This window comes from Ambystoma mexicanum, chromosome 5q, assembly GCF_040938575.1.
Source record: "Ambystoma mexicanum isolate Mex_15411 chromosome 5q, UKY_AmexF1_1, whole genome shotgun sequence".
NCBI classification, from domain to species: domain Eukaryota; kingdom Metazoa; phylum Chordata; class Amphibia; order Caudata; family Ambystomatidae; genus Ambystoma; species Ambystoma mexicanum.
In genome coordinates, this window is record NC_090933.1 from 57,936,250 (window position 1) to 57,956,938 (window position 20,689).

Below are 20,689 nucleotides of genomic sequence, written 5' to 3' on the forward strand. Positions count from 1 at the left end.
GGCGTATTCAGCTTCAACAGTTTAGTTAATGGTTGAGTAATTTCAGCATAATTTTCAATAAATTTCCTGTTATATCTCGTCATTCCTAATAAACTTTTTAAACTTTTCACATTTCTAGGATCTTTCAATTTCTGTATGGCCTCTACCTTTTTAGCTTGTGGGTTTAGTCCATGTTCAGTTACTTCATGGCCTAGGAAATTCGCCTTTTTCTTGCACCATTGTGCTTTGTGTAAAGATACTTTGGCACCCGCCGTTTGTAATTGGCCAAGTACATGTCTAATTTCATCAAAATGGCTTTTTAGGTTTTCATTTTTTATCAGTACATCATCCACATAAACTATAGTTCCTCTTTCAACTGCAACAGGCATAGCCTTTCTCAAAAATATGCCAAATTCACTCCTACTAATGACGTACCCGAATGGTGTTCTAGCCCATGTGTATTGCGTTTTATCAAATGAAAATGAAAACAAATTCTGAATATCCTCTGCCAGTGGCACACACCAATATCCAGATGTGAGATCTAATGTAGTAAACACCTTTGAGCCATGCACCTGAAGAAGGCCTTGATCGATGAATGGCAGTGGCCATCTGGACACGGGCACTATTTTATTTAACTCTCTCAAGTCTGCACACAGACGCCATTGACCATTTGGCTTTAACACACCCAAAATAGGAGTGTTGGAGGTGCTATGAATGGGCCTGATAATTCCCTGAGACTCCAAATTTTTAATGATCTCCGCCAATGACTCTAAACATGCCATTGGTAACCGATATTGGCGCACAAATACTGGATTTCTACCACACACCTCCGGTAATGTGGCAAAATATAAATTAGTTAGGCCGCAATCATATGCATCTTTGGCAAAAACATCTTTAAATTCCATAAATATTTTCCTCAATTCATTTTTATCCTCATCACTATCACATGCATCAGCTAGCAAAATCTGCTCCTCTATCATTTCTGAAAACTCTGGGAAATCCTCCAATGGAGGAATCTCTGTGCTTTCTTCCAACTGTGTGGCTGTGTCTCTCTGTAAAGCTGCCACTTTTAGATATTTTGGCATATTAACCTCCACTTCAATGTGCTGATTTTCTATTTCATTTTCATTTAAGTTAAATACAATACAATTTTCTTGGTGACAGCATACTGTCTCATTTGAATCATAAGGGTACACAGATTGAATTTTAAAAATCCCTTTGGGTTGAGAATCCATATATTCTGGCAACCCACCCTGTGCATCTACATACCTCTTAGGAATATTTCCAATCACCATGTTATTGAAATCTGCGGTGTAATGTGATTTTTGTATGGCCATTCCTAATGAAGAATTCTCTTCTAAATGAATATCCTGACATCCTTTATTATTCATCATAATTTTGACAGACCCTTCTCCAACATCTACCAATGGGGTGTATTCATAATCCAGGCCCTGCTGTTTCATGGATTCATTCAAGCACACAAATGCATTATAATCTTTCATTTGCTGTCCATTCTTGCACTTTAGTGTTATAACAACCTGCTTGGTGAATGCCGGAATAGTAATATCCTTCTTCACCTGTAATTCAACTGCATATGGTACCAATTATGCACAATGATAAGCCTTTCTCTTATCTTCAAATTCAGGTGTAGGCCCGCCTAGCCGGGACCATATTTTCTGGTTGAGAAAATCTAACACCATACACATTCTGTATATGATATCATTGCCCATGTAAAATCATTTTGTGTTCCACTCACTATCCACACATTATGGTAGATGGTTTTCTGTCCAATATTAATCTTTAGCATGCATCTTCCTGCAATTCGGTTCTCATCTGCATTGTCCAAACCAGTGACATATTGGTTTTTAATTCTTATTTTTGGGATCTCCTCTTGCTCCATTATTTTCTGCAGTAATTTCTCATTAATAAAGCTCCTTTCCTGTTCAAGCGCCAAGGTAGCTTTTATCACTTTAGAATGGTCATTTATAGCAATGTGAACCCATGGGTGCTCATCTTCCATGTGTATTTCAGCAAGGGTGGTAATGTGTTTTCATGTGTCTGTTTTAGGAATAGTATTCTGTTTGCATTTCTTCTCTTTTAAATAGAAGCGCAATGTGTGTTCATCTATTTCAGTTTGCCATTTCTTCCTGGGATCCAAATAAATCTGCACAGATGTTTTTCTTTTTCATTTTGCATTTTATCCTGACACATCAAAATGACAGTGACACTAGGCACACAGCTATTCTGTAAGTATACCTCCACTGCATCATTCGTTTTGGCAACGGTATGGCATTCATTTATACTGCTGTTTTGTGATTTTCTTTTCTTAGGTCTTAATGGTTTTTTGGTTAAGGACCACAGTACTCCATTTTCCCCATCTATGAGAGGAGACAATCTTTTCAGGCAATCTGTCCCCATCAAAAAGGGAATTTCATAAATAGACGTGATCAACAATTCCTGTTTCATTCTGTATTTTCCTATCTTTATGTCAACCTCAGTGACACCCACGATAGGCACCTCCTCACCGTTAAAGTTATGCACTGGTCCTTCACTCTGCCTCACAGTGATCTGATTCTGTGGAGATCTCCCTTTATTGATACTTTTTACCAACTCTTTGGACATAATTGTGGCATGTGCGCCTGTGTCAATCATTGCAAACGTATTGCATTTCTCTTCCACAGTAATGGGAGCATAGTATCTGTCTTCAACATCCTCTAACACACACAAAAATTGTGAATTCTTACTAATTTCAGGATTCACTTTTCTCAGACCTTTTTCACTTTTGGCTAAGCTCATTTTTGGAAAGTGGAAATGGAAAGACATTTTCTACTCCTTTTTGTCCATTTCCGTTTGAGAAACCTTACTCATTTCCCCATATTCAGAGGTCCTTTGGAGTGTGTCCACTGTTCGCCCTTCCATCCGGGAATCATCAGAGTTCACACTACAATTCTCCAACTGAATATGTGTAGAAACATTACTTGATAATTTGTCATTTTCTAATTCTGGGCAATTGTCGATATTTGACATGGAATTAATCTTTTTAACTTCCACAAAAATCTGTGCTTCAAAGAACTCTTCGGGGGATTGATCTGTACCCTTCTTTTGAGTACTTATTCTTTCTGCCTGTATTTTGTTAGTGTTTTGATTGTCTAGGGAGAGCGTTCTAACATCCCTGCTTACTCCCTGTTCAATTGCATTACCCATGCAAGAGTTGTCTTTCTTAAATCAGGCCCTTTGTTCTTTTGGAATTTCATGTTTTCCTTTTTCATTTGTGCAAATCTCCAACGTTTGATTTAACGCCAGGTTAAATCGAACTTCTTTTTTTAGATGTATTTGCAATTTCTGTCACATATTAATTTGCCGGTATTTTCCTTTTTAAATCTTTAAGCAGCTCAGAGTCATTATGCAAAATCAAATTAGGGCAATCTGTCTATTTAGCATTGCAGGTATCATTACTATTTAGTCGCTTATCAGAAACCACCCGGTCATTACTATGGCCTTCTGCTCCCTCCTTTGATAGCTGTTTTTGTGCCGTACATAGTTTTCCTATTTGCTCAGCCAACATTTTTACTTGGGCCTCAAGACACTGGAATCTTTCCATCCCTCTAGAATCTTCTCTCTGCAGCCTAGGTCGATATTGGTTGTTTTCCCTCTGATTGAATCTATTCTGATAATTCTCAGGAGAATGATTTCTATTGGGGTCGTTTCTGAACTCTTGATTTATATATGGAGGGGAGCGGGGTGCACCTATCCTTTGGTTTGTTGGAGAGAAGTTGGACCCCCACCAGGGATTCTGGGGGTCCCAGCTATGGGAGGCCCCAACACCTCCCATTTTTCCAAAAGAAATGCAGCAGAGTTCCAAGCAAGCAGCAACATGTTCCAAACTGCGTTTATTTCTGGGCAGCAAAAAAACAAAGAGGGCTTCCTGCACAGTGAAAATCCAGGCACCGTCTCCCCCGGGGCTGGCTTGCAAGCTAGCTTTGTAACACACTGCAGGCTGACATCACAGAATTGGACCAGCTCCCAGAAACCTATCTCATCCTGGGATTGGCTGCTAAGATGATAGGTAACCTATAGGGCCCCTTATAGGAAGCCTGATCATTGGACATTTGGACTTTGGTGTCAGTGGGCTGGCTTAACTGCTCCTCCCCCATTACCTAATTCTAAAATTGTTGCATTGTTAATTTGTTCCCATTAGTTTTAGATGAACAGGCTTTTCACCCCTGGCCTCTCAGCATTCATTGGCCAGAGCTTAGCCATTCTTGTTACAATTATGTTTCAAATGATGTGTGGATCTTGTGAAAATGTCTTTTGTTCCCAGAGAAAAAACACTGGGCCCTGGGTGTTCTGCTCTGACTTACTCGTATTTGTGAAGAATTAAAAATGCTTGTCTGCCAGAGTTCACTGTTGTTCAAAGAAAACCAAATCTTATCTTACTGTAAGGCCTTGAGCTGCTCCTGGGTTTGCGAGGCGCATTGCTGAAGTCAGCACGAATCCCCACTGCAGCTGGTATTCAGTGAGACAAGTGTACTTGGCTGTAATTTTCCTGAAACATGGCTTTACACTGTGCCATTTGATTAGGTTAATTCATATGAGTATCTGCAAGCCTTTAAAAAGGAATTCTTGTGTTTTGTAGATTCTGGTATTGCTGCATTGAGGCTAATGTAGCATGTAGGTTGCAGTGTTGGTGAAGTGGGTGTCTTTCAGCATATTTGTCACCCATGGGCACACTGGGGCCTGGTGCAAATGATGAGTGTGCTTCTTTTTTTTTCTGCTGTTCTTTCTGTTGATGTGCCTGCAGAGAGGGGGCAGGAGTTTGACCTCGATTTTCCCTCTTCAGTCCCCCCACTGGTCGACTTGTCAACCACACCACCAAGCAACATTCACCTTCTTCCTGTTGGCATATCTTTGTCAATTCTCTGAAGTGTCCATAATTGTTCACATGATTGTCGATGACCAGTACATGTAGGAGTGTTCTCCTTCTGCGTTCCACCACACTCACTTCCCTTCGTACTTCCTCGGATCACAGGGAGTGTCCACCTTTATTATTGCTGGAACCATGTTGCACACCGCTATCTTAACCCTTAGTCCAACTCTTCCTTTCACCATGTCTTTTATTTGCATTCCGATCGCTACTTCTGCTGTTTTCTCGCCTCTTGCAATGGATCTTGATCCTGCATAATGATGCTGCGCCCAGTACTAGTGCTTCAATCATCATCTTCAATCCCCCAGCCAGTCATGATGGCATCCATGACCATGGAAACACTAGCCAGTTCTTGTCTTTCTCTGTTCACATGTGTTTTCTGCTGAACAGTCTTTTGTGTGCTGGTACTTCATCCAATGTTGCTTCTGTCTCGCTCGAGAAGTAGTTCCCCCCTCTTTTCACTCCTCTGTCTGTTTCTCTTCTTCTGTTGTTTGGGCTTTTGGTGCTTTGTTCAGTCATCTCTTCTTCCTTTGGTTGTTTTCCATCTTGGGAAGTCGTCAGGCCTCACATCTTCCTTGGGCATCACCAACAAGGGCATGCTGATGTCACCAACGAACAGTCTTCTCCCCAATTCGGTGGCAGTTTCTCTTGATCTTTAGATCCATATGCTCAATAGTAGTCCATAAGCACTGCTGTTCCTGCTCTCCTCTCCCTACTTGTCTCAACCTTCTTGCATCCAGCATGTTCGTCTACTTCTTTCTTTTCACTGTTGTGCTGGTAACATAAGGCCAGTGCTTTCAGAGTGTTTATCGGCATAGGTCCTTCTTCATTCTTCACCCAAGTCACCATCTTCGCACTCTTGTCCCACTCCGTTAAGCACTTATCATATTTTTCCTTTTTTTGTTCTCTTTTTATTTCATTTTTTTCTTGCTGCTTGCTCACTGGTGCATTTGCTACTTGTTTCTTCTCTCTCTGGCCACTTGCTACATACAGTTGTTCTTCAATGAGCTGCCAGTATTGTTCATCATGGGTAGTGGCTTGATGTGATCTTCTTTCATAGGGGATTGCCTCTTTTTACATAAATCTCAATGTTGCTGTCTTCCCTTGCAATCTTCTTCACGTTTGGAACACTTTGAGATACACGGGCGTCGTGCTTTGCTGTAGGTATTTCTGTTGCAATCAATTCTCTCAAAGCACTTAAGGCATAGGTGATTAAAGAGCAGCCAGGACAGCTCTTCCCAGTGGTGTCCCTACCAATTTTCTACATGTGTGTATGTTGTTGGTTACTTCTGCTATGTGTGTGATGTGTATGTTTTACTCCCTTTGTGCCTGCCGTTACACTGCGCTTACCTCTCCTTACTTTGTCAGCAGTCTTTTCCTCACCCTCTGACACCCTAGGTCTTCCTGCTTGGGTTAGGGAATGTTAGTAGAGATACAGTGGTAATGCTCACTATTACATATTATTTTTAAATGACCACCCCCCATTATTCCGTTCATCATTAACAGTCCCATCATGAGGATAAGAGTCCTTATTGGCTTGCCCATAACCACTTACGCTGCTGAGTCCTTGCAGCTGATGAGATGATAAAGTTGCCCGTCTGAAAATTGCAAGAAAGGAGTTAATACGTTAGTACTTGTTAGTAACCTCAAGCTCCGCAAACGAAACAATCAATAAGGGCAAAAATGAAACCTCCCCCCAGACATTTCTTGTTGAGGGTTTCTCAATGTGGGTCAGACAGTATATGCACTGTATTCAAGTTGGGTAAAGGTTTGGGCTTTGTATTCAATGGAAGCAAGGAAATATACTTCAGGGAAACGTGCCCTAAGGGGTCTGAGTTTTCTGACAGAGTGGGCAAATTGAGTGGGAAAGGCTTCAGAATGGTTGAATGAGTAGGCCTCAGGGTGATTAATGGGAGGTAACATCAAGGACATTTCCTACACAATTCTAACAGCATACATACGCAACAACCTGGATGTGCGAAGAAAAGAGAAAGAACAAAACAGTTTTACAGCTGTCGGGTTCACAGAATATCATTTGAAGCCTATTTCAGCATACTATGCACACTGGGGTGTAGGTCCCTATTCTAGCTGCGTGTGTGCGTTGGACCATAGGATGGCCATGTTTCCCTAACTCGAGAGTGTTCGTGCTGTCTTGCAGTTCATGAAAATCTGTTGCGTTGGCCCTGTTGATTGTTGCTCTCTCTTTGCCAGGGTGGCCACCGCTTTGTAGGGCTTGACGCCTTAATCATCTAACAAAGTCTGTCAGGAGGGCAAAATGTTCCACTCTAGTCCTAGCCATTGGAATTTAGTTGGCCGTTGTCTTCAGGCCTGCCCTGGGTCCTTTGTATCTGGTGAGAAATGAAAAAGAAGTGCTTGAGACCTGAGAATTGACATATTCTTCAATTTCTTGATCTAACCTCTCTGCACTACTCTTACACTATTCAGTGTCCTAGTGGTAGGAGTCAAGGGTGCATTTATGTACCATCCTGTCACCACCTGGTGGGCTTTCAATGGCGGTCAGACCGTAACTTGTTGCACAATTCGAAATGTACCTGGAAAATGGGTAGACATACCACTATCCTGTAGCTGTATCCTTAACACATCTGGATCATCTGCACTTAATTTAGGTGAAGATACTCATGACACACTTGCATCATATACACACAATTTAGGTGGTAGTGTACAAATGGGCCTTTGAGTCTTTGTATTTACTGTACTTTGCTTTAAGCTATTTATAGTGTGCGCCTTTGTCCCGGGGGCATTAGGCGCTGACAAGCTAAACAGGGAAACATCAGGGTGCTAAATCTGTCATATAGGGTGGATGTGTGTCTAAATTAAGAGGCTCATGTTCCTTAGTTAAGAGGATTGCAGGGTTTTTAAATCTTTCTTCTATGGCTCTTCTCACAACTTCTCAGGGCGTGCCCTGCAGTGAACTGCAGGCACTTTAAGCTGGTACAAATGAAATTTGCTACCAAGTATTCGCTACCTCCCCCCCTCTTTTTATCTCTTTTTTCTTTTTGTTTTTGTTCTCTATCAATCCTAACCATCACAATTTACTCCCATGCTCTGTATCCCACCCCATGTCCACTTGTTAAACCCTACTCTGTTAATTACTCATTTAAGTCTAGTATTGTATTACTCCACTACTTTCATTACTGTTGCAGTTAAACAATATATTTCTCCCCCCATTATCTACTCCCACATTTTAATACCAACATTATTCTCCAATTTGTGCAGCAATGACCTCTTCCCCTATGTGTGTTGGCTAATGCATTTGTGCCAATGCCGTGTTCAAAAGCGCTAGTGGCATTACTACTTGCACTGTGTTATTTTGTCGCCAAATGATGTCTGTTGAGAACATGGACCATCCACCGCTTACCCAGAGTTCTCTCCTCCCGGGTTGCAGCTCCCACAATTCCATGATGTGTGTCTCATGTGTATTGTTGTACCCCACTCACATCACCATGTTCCTCACTCCTCTCAGGGCAATGTGTCTCTCTTTCAGTTTTTTGCGCTGTATTCTAGTGCCAGTGTGAGAGCAACTAATTTTGCTGTGTGTGTTTAATAATTAGTTGGCAATCATGCGCCACTAGCCTTCTCACTTGTCCTGCCTTCCCTCAGTCTCACTACAGCATTTCTTAACCTCTTGACCCCATCAGTCTGATCGATAATTAGTGAACCGTCAATGAAAGGCACGCCTCCCCCCTGAAGTGCACCTTTCTCCTCCTTGTGTGGCTCATTGAATTGCTCTGTGTTATTTGTGTATGCATGAGCCCAATCTCCTTGCTGAAATATGTGCGCTCAGAATGTAGCTGAATTTACTCTCTTTCAATGCACTATCTTTATGCACCCCCTTTGTACCGTGCACCCACACTATGCCTAACAATCTTCCTTACTTTCAGCATGTGTATGCCTGGTGTTGAACAAGTTATGGCTTTGTCTGGGAATAAAATGGTCATATCCAGTCTGCTCATTTCCTTTTTAAATCTTTAAGCATCTCAGAGTCATTATGCAAAATCAAATTAGGGCAATCTGTCTTTTTAGCATTAAAGGTATCATTACTATTTAGTCACTTATTATCAGAAACCAACCGGTCATTACTATGGCCTTCTGCCCCCTCCTTTGATGGCTGTTTTTGTGCCGTACATAGTTTTCCTATTTGCTCAGCCAACATTTTCACTTGGGCCTCGCGACACTGGAATCTTTCCATCTCTCTAGAATCTTCTCTCTGCAGCCTAGGTCGATATTGTTTTTTTTCCCCCCGATTGAATCTATTTTGATATCTCTCAGGAGAATGATTTCTATTGGGGTTGTTTCTGAACTCTTGATTCATATGTGGAGGGGAGCGGGGTGCACCTATCCTTTGGTTTGTTGGGGAGAAGTTGGACCCCCACCAGGGATTCTGGGGGTCCCAGCTATGGGAGGCCCCAACACCTCCCATTTTTCCTAAAGAAATGCAGCAGAGTTCCAAGCAAGCAGCAACATGTTCCAAACTGCGTTTATTTCTGGGCAGCAAAAAAACACAGAGGGCTTCGTGCACAGTGAAAATTCAGGCACCGTCTCCCCCGGGGCTGGCTTGCAATCTAGCTTTATAACACACTGCAGGCTGACATCACAGAATTGGACCAGCTCCCAGAAACCTATCTCATCCTGAGATTGGCTGCTAAGCTGATAGGTAACCTATAGGACCCTTATAGGAAGCCTGATCATTGGACATTTGGACTTTGGTGTCAGTGGGCTGGCTTAACTGCTCCTCCCCCATGACCTAATTCTAAAATTGTTGCATTGTGAATTTGTTCCCATTAGTTTTAGATGAACAGGCTTTTCGCCCCTGGGCCCTCAGCGTTCATTGGCCAGAGCTGAGCCATTCTTGTTACAATTATGTTTCAAATGATGTGTGGTTCTTGCGAAAATGTCTTTCGTTCCCAGAGAAAAAACACTGGGCCCTGGGTGTTCTGCTCTGACTTACTCGTATTTGTGAAGAATTAAAAATGCTTGTCTGCCAGAGTTCACTGTCGTTCAAAGAAAAAAAAATCTTATCTTTCTGTAAGACCTTGACCTGCTCCTGGGTTTGTGAGGCGCATTGCTGGAGTCAGCACAAATCCCCACTGCGGCTGGTGTTCAGTGAGAAAAGTGTACTTGGCTGTAATTTTCCTGAAACATGGCTTTACACTGTGCCATTTGATTAGGTTAATTCATATGAGCATCTGCAAGCCTTTAAACAAGAATTCTTGTGTTTTGTAGATTCTGGTATTGCTGCATTGAGGCAAATGTAGCATGTAGGTTGCAGTGTTGGTGAAGTGGGTGTCTTTCAGCATATTTGTCACCCATGGGCACACTGGGGCCTGGTGCAAATGTTGAGTGTGCTCCTTATTCTTCCTGCTGTTCTTTCTGTTGATGTGCCTGGGGTGAGGGGGCAGGATTTGATCTCGATTTTCCCTCTTCAGTCCCCCCTCTGGTCGACTTGTCGACCACACCACCAAGCAACATTCACCTTCTTCCGGTCGGCATATCTTTGTCAATTCTCTGAAGTGTCCATAATTGTTCACATGATTGTCGATGACCAGTACACGAAGGAGTGTTCTCCTTCTGCGTTCCACCACACTCACTTCCCTTCGTACTTCCTCGGATCACAGGGAGTGTCCACCTTTATTATTGCTGGAACCATGTTACACACCGCTATCTTAACCCTTAGTCCAACTCTTCCTTTCACCATGTCTTATATTTGCATTCCGATCGCTTCTTCTGTTGTTTTCTCGCATCTTGCAATGGATCTTGATCTTGCAAAATGATGCTGCGCCCAGTACTAGTGCTTCAATTATCATCTTCAATCCACCAGCAAGTCATGATGGCATCCATGACCATGGAAACGCTAACCAGTTCTTGTCTTTCTCTGTTCACATGTGTTTTCTGCTGAACAGTCTTTTGTGTGCTGGTACTTCATCCAATGTTGCTTCTGTCTCGTTCGAGAAGTAGTTCCTCCCTCTTTTCACTCCTCTGTCTGTTTCTCTTCTTCCGTTGTTTGGGCTTTTGGTGCTTTGTTCAGTCATCTCTTCTTCCTTCGGTTGTTTTCCATCTTGGGGAAGTCGTCAGGCCTCACATCTTCCTTGGGCATCACCAACAAGGGCATGCTGATGTGCACCAACAAACAGTCTCCTCCCCAATTCGGTGGCAGTTTCTCTTGATCTTTAGATCGATATGCTCAATAGTAGTCCATAAGCACTGCTGTTCCTGCTCTCCTCGCCCTACTTGTCTCAACCTTCTTGCATCCAGCATGTTTGTCTACTTCTTTTCACTGTTGTGCTGGTAACAAAAGGCCAGTGCTTTCAGAGTGTTTATTGGCATAGGTCCTTCTTCATTCTTCACCCAAGTCACCATCTTCGCACTCTTGTCCCACCCCGTTAAGCACTTATCATATTTTTCCTTTTTTTTTGTGTTCTCTTTTTATTTAATGTATTTCTTGCTGCTTGCTCACTGGTGCATTTGCTAGTTGTTTCTTCTCTCTCTGGCCACTTGCTACATACAGTTGTTCTTCAGTAAGCTGCCAGTAGTTGTTCATCATGGGTAGTGTCTTCATCTAATCTTCTTTCATACGGGATTGCCTCTTTTTACATCAATCTCAATGTTGCTGTCTTCCCTTGCAATCTTCTTCACGTTTGGAACACTTTGAGATACACGGGCGTCGTGCTTTGCTGTAGGTATTTCTGTTGCAATCAATTCTCTCAAAGCACTTAAGGCATAGGTGATTAAAGAGCAGCCAGGACAGCTCTTCCCAGTGGTGTCCCTACCCATTTTCTACATATGTGCATGTTGTTGGTTACTTCTGCTATGTTTGTGATGTGTATGTTTTACTCCCTTTGTGCCTGCAGTTACACTGCGCTTACCTCTCCTTACTTTGTCAGCAGTCTTTTCCTCACCCTCTGACACCCTAGGTCTTCCTGCTTGGGTTGGGGAATGTTAGTAGGGGTACAGCGGTAATGCTCACTATTACATATTATTTTTAAATGACCACCCCCCCATTATTCCGTTCATCATTAACAGTCCCATCATGAGGATAAGAGTCCTTATTGGCTTGCCCATAGCCACTTACGCTGCTGAGTCCTTGCAGCTGATGAGATGATAAAGTTGCCCGCCTGAAAATCGCAAGAAAGGCGTTAATACGTTAGTACTTGTTAGTAACCTCAAGCTCCGCGAACAAAACAATCACTAAGGACAAAAATGAAACCTCCCCCCGGACATTTCTTGTTGAGGGTTTCTCAATGTGGGTCGGACAGTATATGCACTGTATTCAAGTTGGGGAAAGGTTTGGGCTTTGTATTCAATGGAAGCAAGGAAATATACTTCAGCGAAACGTGCTCTAAGGGGTCTGAGTTTTCTGACTGAGTGGGCAAATTGAGTGGGAAAGGCTTCAGAATGGTTGAATGAGTAGGCCCCAGGGTGATTAATGGGAGGTAACATCAAGGACATTTCCTACACAATTCTAACAGCATACATACGCAACAGCCTGCATGTGCGAGGAAAAAAGAAAGAACAAAACAGTGTTACAGCTGTCGGGTTCACAAAATATCATTTGAAACCTATTTCAGCATGCTATGCACACTGGGGTGTTGGTCCCTATTCTAGCTGCTTGTGTGCGTTGGACCATAAGATGGCCATGTTTCCCTAACTCGAGAGTGTTCGTGCTGTCTTGCAGTTCATGAAAATCTGTTGCGTTGGCCCTGTTAATTGTTGCTCTCTCGTTGCCAGGGTGGCCACCGCTTTCTAGGGCTTGACGCCTTACACATCTAACAAAGTCTGTCAGGAGGGCAAAATGTTCCACTCTAGTCCTAACCATTGGAATTTAGTTGTCCGTTGTCTTCAGGCCTGCCCTGGGTCCTTTGTACTGGCGAGAAATGAAAAAGAAGCGCTTGAGACCTGAGAATTGACATATTCTTCAATTTCTTGACCTAACCTCTCTGCACTACTCTTGCACTATTCAGTGTCCTAGTGGTAGGAGTCAAGGGTACATTTATGTACCATCCTGTCAACACCTGGTGGGCCTTCAATGGCGGTCGGACCGTAACTTGTTGCACAATTCGAAATGTACCTGGAAAATGGGTAGACATACCACTATCCTGTAGCTGTATCCTTAAAACATCTGGATCATCTGCACTTAATTTAGGTGAAGATACTCATGACACACTTGCATCATATACACACAATTTAGGTGGTAGTGTACAAATGGGCCTTTGAGTCTTTGTATTTACAGTACTTTGCTTTAAGCTATTTATAGTGTGCACCTTTGTCCCGGGGGCATTAGGCGCTGACAAGCTAAACAGGGAAACATCAGGGTGCTAAATCTGTCATATAGGGTGGCTGTGTGTCTAAATTAAGAGGATCATGTTCCTTAATTAAGAGAATTGCAGGGTTTTAAAATCTTTCTTCTATGGCTCCTCTCACAACTTCTCAGGGCATGCCCCGCAGTGAACTGCAGGCACTTTAAGCTGGTACAAATGAAATTTGCTACCAAGTATTCGCTACCTCCCTCCCCCTCTTTTTATCTCTTTTTTTCTATTTGTTTTTGTTCTCCATCAATCCTAACTATCACAATTCAATCCCATGCTCTGTATCCCACCCCATGTCCACTTGTTAAACCCTACTCTGTTAATTACTCATTTAAGTCTAGTATTGTATTACTCCACTACTTTCATTACTGTTGCAGTTAAACAATATATTTCTCCCCCCATTATCTACTCCCACATTTTAATACCAACATTATTCTCCAATTTGTGCAGCAATTCGTGCAGCAATTCGTCCCGGATACACTTTTCCGAGATACACTATACCTCTTCCCCTATGTGTGTTGGCTAATACATTTGTGCCAGTGCTGTGTTCAAAAGCGCTAGTGGCATTACTACTTGCACTGTGTTATTTTGTCACCATATGGTGTCTGTTGGGAACATGGATCATCCACCCCTTACCCAGAGTTCTCTCCTCCCGGGGTGCAGCTCCCACAATTCCATGATGTGTGTCTCATGTGTATTGTTGTACCCCACTCACATCACCATGTTCCTCACTCCTCTAAGGGCAATGTGTCTCTCCTTCAGTTTTCTGCGCTGTGTTCTAGTGCCAGTGTGAGAGCAACTAATTTTGCTGTGTGTATTTAATAATTAGTTGGCAATCGTGCACCCCTAGCCTGCTCACTTGTCCTGCCTTCCCTCAGTCTCACTACAGCATTTCCTAACCTCTTGACCCCATCAGTCTGATCGATAGTTAGTGAACCGTCAATGAAAGGCACGCCTCCCCCCTCAAGTGCACCTTTCTCCTCCTTGTGTGTCTCATTGAATTGCTCTGTGTTATTTGTGTATGCATGAGCCCAGTCTCCTTGTTGAAATATGTGCGCTCAGAATGTAGCTGAATTTACTCTCTTTCAATGCACTATCTTTACGCACCCCCTTTGTACCGTGCACCCCTACTATGCCTAACAATCTTCCTTACTTTCAGCATGTGTTTGCCTGGTGTTGAACAAGTTATGGCTTTGTCTGGGAATAAAATGGTCATATCCAGTCTACTCATGATTTCACAAATGTCCCTTCCCTAATGGATGGCCTAGTTGCCCCACTGTCACCCAGAAAGGAAAATGTTTTGTTGCCTATCACCACCCCTATGCAGTTGTCCTCTGCAGGATTGAGTGTGCGTGAGTGTGCGTGGCAGAGTGAGACAAATCAAGTTCATTTGGGGCTGTCCTATTAAGGGTATAATGTCATTCCATTTCCTTTGAAAGGGTTGTTCCCCACCAAGATGACCCCTCCCAGTCATGTAACCGGTACTGTTGCTATTGTGTCAGTGTTCTGTATGGGTGCTGACTGCTGTGCAGTGCCCCTGGGTTGTGATGCTTGTAAATCCTGGGGTAGTGGTGCTGTTATTCGTTGTTTCTGTGTCTGTACCTGTAGTGGTGACAGTGCCTGTGTTGGTGCTTGTGGTGTCTGCTGAAATGATCCCTGTATCTGTCCTTGCTGCTGCTTTCAGTTCTCTCATGGAATGCATTCCTTGCTTATCATCTGTGTCATAAAATATTACACTCCCTGATGTGCAGAAGGGTGAGACCCCTCTTCCCTCTGCTCGTGCTAGTTCAGCATCTGCTGACGCCTTACCACTTTCCTTTCCATCATGCTCCACAGTTCAACTGTAGCCAGGCGCTTTTTGAGCTTCTTTCCTGTGTAAGTGCAATGTATGTGTGTCATTAGCAATTGCTGCACGCTTCTGGAGAAGCTGCCTGTGGGCAGCTATGGTCTTATTTATTTGTCTTCAGTACTTTTGAACCATTGTACACTATGTTTTACTAATTTATCTTGGCATGGGGGCTGTGTCCTATAACAGTTGAAGGGGAGTCATTTCTCTATTATGTGATACCTTTTACCTCACCTCAAGTTGAGAATTTCGATAGTCCGCTGTTCAGGGAGCAAAAGTTAGAAGATAATTTAACATTTTAAAATGTCTATGAGCCTTCTTGGCTCTGCATCTTAGCCAGTGTACTCCATGTACAGCCCATCTTCACCAAACCATTGCCTTCTCCGGCACACCCCCTCAATCTTGCACATGTGCCTTGCGCACACCGTCTCTTGGTCACCTCTTTTTCCTCTCCAAATCCACACCACTAGCTCCTCACCATCAAAACTCTGTGTCCTATGCATCAATCTAAAGGTGACGTCACCAAACTAAAAACACAGTACAAATGAACAGACAAATGTGCATACACAGAACAATAACCGATTGCTTCCAACCCCACACGAAACCCCAGAAAGATCCCAAAATAAAACCCCACAATCCCCACAGCTGTCTTCCCACTTCACCTGCAGTGGAGTATCCATTAATCATTTTCAAATACAGCCAGTCTGCACACGCTGCGTCGCCTCGCGTGTGATACGCACCCTCACCAGGGGAACTTAACAAGCCAACTATCTTCCGCAATGTGAGGCAGACTCTAGCTATCTCCCGCGGGAATCCATCATCTATTCACCGAGCTAAAACACTCAATTAACAGGAATCCTCATCTACTCATCGATCTACAACGCCGACTCATAGGAATACCAAATCCCCGTACATGTAATCGCCATCCAGACCAACCAGCGCGGCGCTCTGTCCAATACGTGGGAGTCACTACCCCACCCAACAGCCTCATAAACACAAGAAGGGTCCACTACCACTGCTCCAGTCCCGACTACAATTCACATGCCGATCACCACAAATATGCAGAATTTTGCGACAATGTACAATCACCCACCACCCTATTTACAATACCCCCCCCCACAGCTGTCTTCCCACACACCTGGGTGGAGTATTCCCTTTATTCCCTTGTTTGTTTTAAACTGCACACGTGGCGTCGCCTCACGGATGACACACCTCTCTCCAGGACACTTAACCAGTGAAACACCTTCCGCAATCTAGGATAGCTCCAGCTAACAAATCACTATGGGAATACATCATCCATGATCCAGACTACAACGCCCGACTCACAGGTATACCTCTATTTACATACTTCTGCAGTCCAAGCCTGTCAAGTCTATAGTCCTAGTTATTCACCAGAACCTTTTACCTCTAAGACTGAACACTCCCTACCCACAAAAGCTCCAGTCCCTATCCATACAATACAATTTAACATTTCTACAACATACTGTTCAACAATACTTCCTAATACTTAAAACATTTGCCCATTGTTACTCCACACAATCACACCCTCCCCTCAAAGCCCATGTTGCTGGTTCCTTGGACTTGTACTTAAATTTCCTATGTTGCACTGACACTTGCTCTGCTACCGGACCCCCCATCAAGGTGCTTCACTGGACCCCTTCTTCTGCAGGGCTCTCACTTGCCCTTAAGCAGGGTATTTCCAAACAGCCCCCGATGCCTTTACCCGGTAAATGTGACTTCCGGCGGTCTTAAGGTGCAGGCGAGGGTCCCACAGCTTCCTTGGGTCGGCAGCAGGAAGGGCAGTTCAATGCAGGGCTTGTGCAGGCAGTGCCCATTCACCAAGGGCCTTACAATGAGCAATGAGCCTCACAGAGGGCACCAACTTGTTGGGGAGAAGTTGGACCCCCACCAGGGCTTCTGGGGGTCCCAGCTATGGGAGGCCCCAACACCTCCCATTTTGCCCAAAGAAATGCAGCAGAGTTCCAAGCAAGCAGCAACATTTTCCAAACTGCGTTTATTTCTGGCCAGCAAAAAAACACAGAGGGCTTCGTGCACAGCGAAAATCCAGGCACCGTCTCCCCTGGGGCTGGCTTGCAAGCCAGCTTTGTAACACACTACTGGCTGACATCACAGAATTGGTCCAGCTCCCAGAAACCTATCTCATCCTGAGATTGGCTGCTAAGCCGATAGGTAACCGATAGGGCCCTTATAGGAAGCCTGATCATTGGACATTTGGACTTTGGTGTCAGTGGGCTGGCTTAACTGCTCCTCCCCATTACCTAATTCTAAAATTGTTGCATTGTGAATTTGTTCCCATTAGTTTTAGATGAACAGGCTTTTCGCCCCTGGGCCCTCAGCGTTCATTGGCCCGAGATGAGCCATTCTTGTTACAATTATTTTTCAAGTGATGTGTGGGTCTTGCGAAAATGTCTTTCGTTCCCAGAGAAAAAACACTGGGCCCTAGGTGTTCTGCTCTGACTTACTCGTATTTGTGAAGAATTAAAAATGCTTGTCTGCCAGAGTTCACTGTCGTTCAAAGAAAAAAAAATCTTATCTTACTGTAAGACCTTGAGCTGCTCCTGGGTTTGCGAGGCGCATTGCTGAAGTCAGCACGAATCCCCACTGCGGCTGGTGTTCAGTGAGACAAGTGTACTTGGCTGTAATTTTTCTGAAACATGGCTTTACACTGTGCCATTTGATTAGGTTAATTCATATGAGCATCTGCAAGCCTTTAAACAGGAATTCTTGTGTTTTGTAGATTCTGGTATTGCTGCATTGAGGCTAATGTAGCATGTAGGTTGCAGTGTTGGTGAAGTGGGTGTCTTTCAGCCTATTTGTCACTCATGGGCACACTGGGGCCTGATGCAAATGATGAGTGTGCTCCCTATTCTTCCTGCTGATCTTTCTGTTGATGTGCCTGGGGTGAGGGGGCAGGAACTTGATCTCGATTATCCCTCTTCAGGTTATAGTCCCCCGGTGGTGGTGATTTATTGTATTGAAGTGGGGCATGATTCATACTCTTCCTCATGTCCTGTCTCTCATTTTGTGAGTATTGTCCTCTATGCTGATTCTCATTTTCAGTAAATCGATCCACATGTCGGGGTCTATCCTGATTACCATATATCATGGTGTTAGGATCAAATCTGCTCTGTGTCCCCAATGTCTTGTAGGGACCATTGTTTCTTTGATCCTGACTTTGTCTCTGATTATTGTTCATACCTGACATATCAGGCCGATATCCTGCTTGGGGTCTGTCTCCTAACTACCTAGGGCTAAGGTAGCTCTCCCTATTACTAGGATCATGTGATTGAAACATTGGTGCAGGGAGCGACAACCTCTGTAGATTACCCCTTTGTTCAGGTGTCACATTATTTTGACCTGGACTTTGAGCGGACTCAAGGGACCTTTTAGCTGACCTAATCTCCATCACTGTTGCTGAGGATTCTTTAGATTTTGGTCTAGTGTCTTTCATTTTATCACTCTCTCTACCCTGACAATATAGCACCTCATATAGTTTTGTACTTTGGTGCACAATCCATTCAAGGGACTTGTCATGGTCAAATTCATGGACTAACTGTGATATGATGTCTTTCTGTAGCCCATAGAAATAGGCAGTTTTAAACTCATTGGAATTGGGGTCAAAGGATACATCAAAGCGAGAAAAAGCTCTTTTTAAGTCTTGCAAAAATTGGCAAGGAGATGTATTAGGCCCAGCCGTAATTGTGTAAGTAACTTTCTTCGCCTCCTGTAATGATTGGAATGGAGAAAAATGACGTCTAATCTCTTTTTCAAACTCTGCCCATGTCTGTTCTGCTGTTCATTTAATCCCCTAATGATGCTGGCTGTGGGAGCGTCCAGAGTTAAGTGAAAGTATTGTCTGTATTGTTCCTTAGGTATCTGGAGGGCTTTAAATATATAGTGCACCGCTTCTAAGTGGTCCTCTATACAGCACTCCCCTCCTTTTTTTAATGGTTTGATCAGAGCCTTGATTGATTTCATTATTTTAATAGGGCTACTCGTCGCTATGCATGGAATTGCACTACTTTGTGATTCAATCCTTGTTTCAGGCGTATGAGATTGGTCGTGGCCCCCAATGGGTGTGTCAAATCCCCCAAAGGCGCTGCAACCAAGTTCAGTCACCGGCCCAGCCACTGGGGCACTAGTACTCTGTGTAGAAATAGAATTCACCTCTACTCCATTGAATGTGGTGCCCTGTCATTTGTCCTGGGACCTGGAAATGCATATTTGCTGTTCCAAATCCTTGCACTTTTTAAGTAGCCTATCTGCCTCCTTACGCAAATGGTTGTTTTCATCACTCATTTTATTAATCACACTTTGCATATCGGTCATTTGCATTTGGCATTCATTGAATTCGTTGTCTCTTTTGTCATTTTCTTGAAAGAATTTCTTGTTCAGCATTTTGAAGATCACTTTGTTTCTCAAAAAGTTCTTTTTGTAAAATCTGCATTTCCAAAACAACTTCATCTTTATCTTGTCTAATATGATCTACCAATGCTTTCAAGTGTTTTAATTCTTGCTCACTATCCTCAAACTGTTTCTTTCTTTGAGAAAATCGAGTGTCGAGATCTTTACATTTTAACTGCAGGTTCTTTTGACCTACCTCTAGTTTTGCTCTTAATATTTCCTCTTGTTCACTAGCTCCATCCATTTCAATTTGTAATCTGCTAATCAGCTTGGCATCATTTTCTTGCATTTGCAGAGACCTATTTAATATGAACCATGTCTTGGCGCATAGCTGTATCAGACAATCATTCTCTGCATGTTTATCAGCAGTATTTAATAATCTCAAAAGACAGACCTGGTTTATGCTACCTTCTGCAAAAATGCTGTCTAATGGTTTTTTCTGCACTTCACCATATATGCGGTCATGCCACTCTGTGGCATTATTTGATGACCATGTCCCATGTGAATATAGTTTTGCCTCCAGATATTGCACTAGCTCTGGGAATGTGGCCTCCATTTGAGACATTCTGAAATCCACTTTTAGTGTCACACTGCTCTCATAAAATGGGTTCCCTTTAATGCACGTATGGTAGTGTGAGACCCACTTGCCACGCCCAGTAGGTGCTCTACAGCCACTTTCCCGACCAACGCACCATTATTTGTAAGATATTTTGTCTTATTGGGGTAAATTTGGGGTTTGGCTGTATTTTCTTACCGTAAAAATATTAGCGGTAATTTGGTGGCTAATTTTGTCTTGCATTTAGATTGGGTTTGGCATCATATTATTTTAGGGACCATACTTTTGTTAGCTTACATTGGTGGTAATTTTAGTGATGTGTTATTTTACAGTATTCACTGGTGAGCATGGTTTTCTCCCTTATACTATAACCCCATCATAAAACAAAACCTTACTTTCTATTATGATACCTCTTAGTTGTCTGTAGAGAGCCCCAGACCTATGCACTGTTGGCACCCAATAATTTTATTCAGAGCGCCACCTACAGTTTGTGGTTGGTATCACTGGCTTATCTACATCCAGCAATCTATGCGCCCTTAGGTATCACTGGCTCATGGACGTCCAGCAATCTATATATTATATCAGATTCCTTCCAATCAGCATGCAAGGAAGGTACACACTCACACACAAACCTT